We start from the raw sequence: 6,922 nt of genomic DNA, 5'->3' as shown, positions 1-6,922 counted from the left end.
GCGCGGCCGGGCCACCAGGAAAACACGGCCACGGGATCCCACCGCCACAGACACGAGGGCGGTCCCGCAGCGCCCCGCCTGGGACGCCGAACGGCCCTTGGGCAGCCCACCGAGCAACCCCCTCACGAGCCCCGGGTCCCGCCACCGGCGGCCCCAAAGCAACCTCAGCCACAAGCCCAACACCAGGGGCCACATGTCGCCCGTCTCTCGTCCGTCCCGGACCCGGTCCCGCTCCGGGAGACCGGCGCGCCGCCCCGTGGGGACGGCTCGCTCCCCAAGGACCAGGCGGCCCCACACCCCGCGCCACGCGAACGCGGTCATCGGCAGCGGTCGCGGCTCGGCACGGGAGCGGGCGGAGAGCCGGCTCACAGCGGAGAGCGGCGTCGCGCGCCAGACGGAGTGCCACGCGCACCCGCCGCTCGCAGCAGCCTTCCCATCCGCTAGGACGTCGGGCCCGGCCCAGCGGGATCCTCCCCCAACTCGGAAGGGGGAGGCGCGGGCCACAGTAGACGACGAGCCGCGCGCTCGGCCCCCGCCGCGGGGTCCGGCGGAACCCTCACTGTCCCCCCACCTCATCCCATCGAGGCGGGGGCAGCGGAGGAGGAGGGTTCTCTGCAGGCGAGTCGCTACGGCAGCGCTACCACAACACAGAGAGAGGCGGCGAGCCGGGGGATCCGGTACCCCAAGGCACACCTCTCGGATCGCTAGAGAAGGCTTTCTCACCGAGGGTGGGTCACGCTCCCCACCCGCCAGTCGCCCCTCGTCGGGCCCGCAGAGGCGCTCAGGGACGCCTGGGGAAGGGAGGGGGCCTGCGGCGCGAGAAGAAACCTGCGGCAACCTGGAGCGTTTGCGGTCAGGGCAGGGGCCCGGCCGGCGCGCGTGCGCACAGCCCCCAAGGCCCCCCGCCGTCCACCCACCTCCTTTCTGTGAGGCAAGGCGCCTCCAGTTAACCCACACACGACCGATCGGAGGCAGAACGGCAGCCCCTCGGCGGCCGGCCGGCGCACGCGTGGCCGGCCCGAGCCCACCGCCACCGCTCACACGGCCCGCGCTCCCCCGCCAGAGGGGAGCACGGGACGTGCGCTCGCCAGACCAGGCGGCGCCCTTCCCCGCGTGGGAGGGGCGCGTCTCACTCAACCGCCTCGACCCGCACAGCCAACGAGCTCCCTCAGGACCCACGCGCGGACACCATGGCGGCGACCGGAGGAGGGGGCGCTGGGGGCGGGAGCGACACACCACCGCTCGGCCTCGGGCACCTGAGAGACAGCCCGGGGCGCTCCAGGAGCACCGCAAAGGCCCAGGCGGAGCCAGCGCTCGTGCAATACCCGAGAGGGCAGCACGGCGGGCCAGCGGGACAGCACCCCCACCGCCGCGGAGGGGGGCGGCCCACGAGGCGACGACCACAAGAGGCGAAAGCGAGGAGTGCCTGCTGCGTCAGAGGACCCCCGCTGACCCACGCCGGACGCCACGAGGCAGACGGCGGGGTCGGGACAGCGAGGTCGGGCCGGGTTCCGCACCCCAGTGCCTCCCAACGCACCGCCCGCAGGCGGGGATGGGAGACGGGGGAAACCCCGCGGGCGGGACGAGAAGAACGGGTCTCATTCACCACGAATGCCCGCCCCTCGCCCGTCGCGGCTCGGTCCCGGCCCGGGAGAGCGTGACATCACCACATCGATCAGGGAAAGCATCCCCGGAGCAGGGTCGGCCAGCCAGCCACAGCCTCCCCAGAGGCCAGCGAGCAGATCAGCCTGGCCATCCCCAGCTCCAGGACAGGGGCGGCAGACAACCCGGCAGAGACGAGGAATGCCTGACACGCACGGCACGGAGCCAGCGGGAGTGGGGTTGTCTCGGCCGCCCCAGGTGCCCGCAGCGGGGAGCGCACGGTGGCAGGGTAAGCCCGCGCCACCTTCCCCGCCGCCCCCAGGTGGGTCAGAGACCCGGACCCAAGGCGGCACCGGGAGCTGGGACGCTCGGATGCATGAGAGACCGGGCACACGGGCCCCAGCAGGCGGCTCAAGCACGAGCAGGGCCGGCTAGCCGGGTCACCGGGAGGCCGAAGACCCGCGACGCATCCAAGAGACCCAACCTCTCCAGCGACAGGTCGCCAGAGGACAGCGTGTCAGCAATAACCCGGTGGCCCAAAATGCCGGCTCGGAGTGAAACATATACCTCCCCAGGAGACAGGAGGTCGAGTCACCGACCACGCCGCCGGCCCAGGGAACCCGCGACACGGGCATCTGTCCCCAAAATCGCCACCATCGCAGCCAGACACGGAGCACCCAGGGCCCTCTGGTCGACCCCAGGACACACGCCGGAGCAGCGCCGGGCCAGGGACGTCCTCCCGGCCACCCGTGCCACGCAGGGGCCGGCCCGAGTCTCCAGAGCGAGACTCGGAAGCGTTTCCGGCCGTCCCCTCGTACGACCGGGACACACGAGGGACCGAAGGCCGGCCAGGTGTGACCTCTCGGGCCGCACGCGCGCTCAGGGAGCGCTCTCCGACTCCCCACGGGGACTTGCAAACAACAGGTCACGGCAGAGGGACCGCTCCCCGGCACCCGGGGGACGAGGCAGGACGGTCCCCGGCTCCCCACGGGGACTTGCAGAAAAAATTCGGCCGCTGCCTCAGACGGCCAGGATGCGCGCGGGCCCGCGACCGGGCCGGGAAGGGTGTCCCCAGCCTCCCACCCCAAGCCCGGTGGGTCCCCGCGGGTCGCGGGTCAGGCCTCGGGAGCCGCGGCGTGCTGGTCGACCAACCCCGGCAGCCCCACACCCGGCTCTGGCCCGAAAGCGCAGCGACAACCTCTCCCCACATAAGCCTGCACGCCTGAGCTCTGACTCACAAGTGACGCGCCAGAGCTCTGGCGCGACCGGGACAGCCCGGCTGACGACCGCGGTCTTTCCGGAGCTCTGCCTAGCTCACAGCGGGGACGGTCCCCTCCCTCGGCAGCTGCCACCGCAGCTCCGGAAGCCAAGGGAACGATATAAAAGCGGCCGCCAGATGGAGTCCGACAACCGTCGCGAACGTCACCAAGACAGATCCGGATGGCAGGCCGGCCCGCGGACCGCAAAACCGAAACCGTGAGTCGAGAGACGCTATCCCGAGGCCGAAAACGCAGCCCCTGTACCCCAACCCCACAGAAACGGTCCCCAAACCCTGTCTCTGCATGGACCGCGACACAGTCAGAAGACAACCCACGGCGTGTGGATGTTCGGAGAGGCATCTCGGTGGGAGAAACAACAAGCAAGGACTCGGTCGCGGGTCGTTGAGGACACAGGGAGACACAGAATGCGTAGGCTCTTCCTGAATCCAGACAGAGAAGGAGGGAGGGAGGGAGGGAGGGAGGGAGGGAGGGAGGGAGGAAAGGCAGGCAGGCAGGCAGGCAGGCAAACATAAAGAAGGAAACAGAGAAAGAAAGAAAGGAAGGAAAACCTAAAGGAGAGAAAGAAAGAAAAGAGAAGAAAAGAGAAGACAAATATTAATATAAGTATTTCCATTTGTATATAGGTATAACATATAAAACTACATTAAAATAGAAAAAAATTTATATGCATACACATGAATGAACAGATAAAAATGAATAAACAAAAAATAAGATAACATAACATAAGCAAATAGGCCAGGCGCGGTGGCTGACGCCTGTGATCCCAGCACTTTCAGAGGCTGGGGGAGAGAGAGAGAAAAAAAATGAAAGAAAGAAAGAAAGAAAGAAAGAAAGAAAGAAAGAAAGAAAGAAAGAAAGAAAGAAAGAGAGAGAGAGAGAGAGAGAGAGAAAGAAAGAAAGAAAGAAAGAAAGAAAGGAAGAAAGAAAGAAAGAGAGAGAGAAAGAAAGACAGAAAGAAAGAAAGAAGAAAGAGAGAGAGAGAGGGAGAAAGACAGCGAGAAAGAAAGACGAGAGAAGAAAGAAAAAAAAAGAAAGAGGAAAGACAGGAAGAAAGACAAAGCAAGAAAGCAAGAAAACAAGACAGCAAGAAAGCACGACAGAAAGAGAGAAAGAGACAGAAAGAAAAAGCAAGAAAGCAGCAGAGAGAGAGAGAGAGAGAGAGAGAGAGAGAGAGAGAGAGGCGCGAGGCGAGGCGAGGCGAGGCGAGGCGAATCTACCTGCTTTCACTACATGTGGGGAGAATCAGGAAAGCCCCCACTAACAACAAGGCCTGAAGTGGAGCTGCCATCTGTGAAATCCGAGCAGAAGAGTCCACACGGGTTAAAGACACGAAGAAAGACAGGGAAACAACTGCTCAAAGAGAAGAACAATCTGGCCCAGCCAGGGTCTGTCTCCTGAAGTTGTGTGGGCAACGAGGGAGTGGGACGGAGGGAGGGAGTGGGACGGAGGGAGGGAGGGCCTCCGAGGCTCGTGTCAAACAATAAATGATAATAAAATAAAAGGAAGTTAAAAAAAAAAATTGCGCATCATTCGTAGCATCACTGACGCCTCGAAAGGCGAGAGGCATGTGTTTATGTCACTGTGGGACTGTTTTCTTTTTTCTTTTCTCTTTTTCTTCCCTCTCTTCCCGGAAACTCACTTTTTAATTATTTCATTTTCCTTTTCTTTTTTTTTTTTTAATTTTTAATTTTACTTTCATTTTTACTTTTATTTTTAATTGCTTGAGAGGTTGTCTCCCTCTCTCGCCCAGGCTGGTGTACAGTGGCGCGATCTCGGCTCACTGCAACCTCCGCCTCCCAGGTTCAAGTGATTCTCCTGCCTCAGCTCGGCCTCCCGAGTAGCTGAGATTACAGAGGCGCACGACCATGCCCGGCTAATTTTTGGTATTTTGACTAGAGACGGACGGGGTTTCACCATACTGGCCCTGCTCGTCTGACCACCTCGTGATCCAGCGATCCACCACCCTCGGCGTCCCAAAGTGCTGGGATGACAGGCTTGAGCCACCGCGCCGGGCCTAGTTATTCCTTTTATTTTATTTCTAATTTTTAATTGTACGTATGCACGTATGCATGTATGTATGTATGTATGTATGTATGTATGTATGCATGCATGCATGTATCTATCCTTTTCTTTTTTTTTGAGACGGACAGAGAGAGACAGTGAGAAACAGAGAGAGAGAGAGAGAGACAGACAGACAGACAGAGAGAGAGAGAGAGAAACAGACGGGGGGGGAGAGAGAGAGAGAGAGAGAGAGAGAGAGAGAGAGAGACCAACAGACAGAAGGACAGGCAGAGAAAGAGAGTAAGACAGAAGACAGACACAGGGAGAGAGACAAGCGGGGGGGGGGGGAGAGAGAGAGAGAGAGAGAGAGAGAGAGAGAGCTCCCAGACATCACGAAGCCGTTTCAATGACATATTCTCTCTGGTCTTTGTCTGGGGATATTCAGTTTTTCAACGTAGGCCTCAAGGGCTCCCAGATGTCCCTTTCGAATCTCTACAAAGAGAGTGTCTCCAACCTGCCTAATCAAAACAAAGGTGTAACCCTTTAGGATGAGTCCACACATCGCAAAGCAGTTTCTCAAATACATTCTTTCTAATTTTCATCTGGGAATATTAGGTGATTCACCATAGGCCTAAAGGGACTCCCAAAAATCCATTCAGAGAGACTGCCCAAAAAAAGTGTTTCTAACCTGATGAATCCAAAGAATGGTGTATCGCTAAGAGATCAATCTACGCATCACAAATCAATGTGACAGATAGCCTCTCTCTGGTTTTAATCTGTGGATAGTCTGCTTTCCAACGTAGGCCTCAATGGGTTTCCAAATGTCCCCTCACAGATTCTACGGAAAGCGTGTTTCCAACCTCCTGGTTCAAAAGAATTATCCGTTCGAGGTGAATCCACACGTCAAAAAGCAGTTTCACCAGCAGCAGTTTTTCTCCTTTTCCTCTGGGGATGTTCACTTTCACCAGGAGCCACAAAGGGCTCCCAAATGTCCCTTCGAAGATTCTGCAAAGAACTGCTTCCAATCGGCCGCGTGCAGCGGCTCACGCCTGTCATCCCAGCATTTTGGGAGGCAGAGGCGGGTGGATCACCTGAGGTCAGGAGTTCGAGACCAGCCTGGCCAAAACGGTGAAACCCCATCTCTACCAAGAACACAAAAAATTTGCCGGGCTTGGTAGCGGGTGCCTGTGATCCCAACTACTTGGGAGGCTGAGGCAGGAGAATCCCTTCAACTGGAAGGCAGAGGTTGCAGTGAGCCGAGATGGTGTCACTGCACTCCAGCCTGGGGGACAGAGTGAGAGTCTGTCTTAAAAAAAATAAAAACATTAAGAAAAAAATACTACTACTACAACAACAACAACAACAACAACAACAACAACAACAACAACAAAATGCTTCCAATCTGCTGAATCAACAGAAAGGTTTAACTCAGTAAGAGGAATCTACACATCGCTAAAAAGCAGTTTTACAGATAGCTTCTTGTTAGTTTTTATCTACAGTTTCCTGGTTTTCACCCTAGGCCTCGAATAGCTCCCAAATGTCCTTTTGCAGATTCTACAAAAGGGCCGCTTCCAACCTGGTATATCAAAAGAAAGGTTTCACTCTGTGAGATGAATCCACACACGACAAAGCAGTTTCAGAGACAGCTTCTTTCTAGTTTTTATTTGGGGATATTCGGTTTTTCACACTAGGCCTCAGTGGGCTCCCAAAGGTATACTCGCGGATTCTACAGAAAGAGTGCTTCAAACCTCCTCAATCAAAAATTAGTTGTAATTCGGTGCCATGAATCCACACATCACAAAGCGGTATCATAGAGAGCTTCTTTCTATTTCTCTGGTGGGGATACTCGGTTTTTCACAACAGGCCCCAGTGGGCTCCCAAATGTCCATTCTGCTTCCAAACTGCTGAATCCAAAGGCAGTTTTAACTCGGTATGATGAATCCACACGTCACAAAGCTGTTTCATGAAGACCTTCTCTCTCGTTTTTATCTGAAAACATAAGATTTTTTCACCATACGACACAAGGGTCTCCGAAATGT

This window comes from Macaca mulatta, chromosome 10 (genome assembly GCF_049350105.2).
Source record: "Macaca mulatta isolate MMU2019108-1 chromosome 10, T2T-MMU8v2.0, whole genome shotgun sequence".
Classification (NCBI taxonomy): domain Eukaryota; kingdom Metazoa; phylum Chordata; class Mammalia; order Primates; family Cercopithecidae; genus Macaca; species Macaca mulatta.
The sequence above is the reverse complement of the archived record's forward strand: the minus strand, read 5'-3'. Positions refer to the sequence as shown.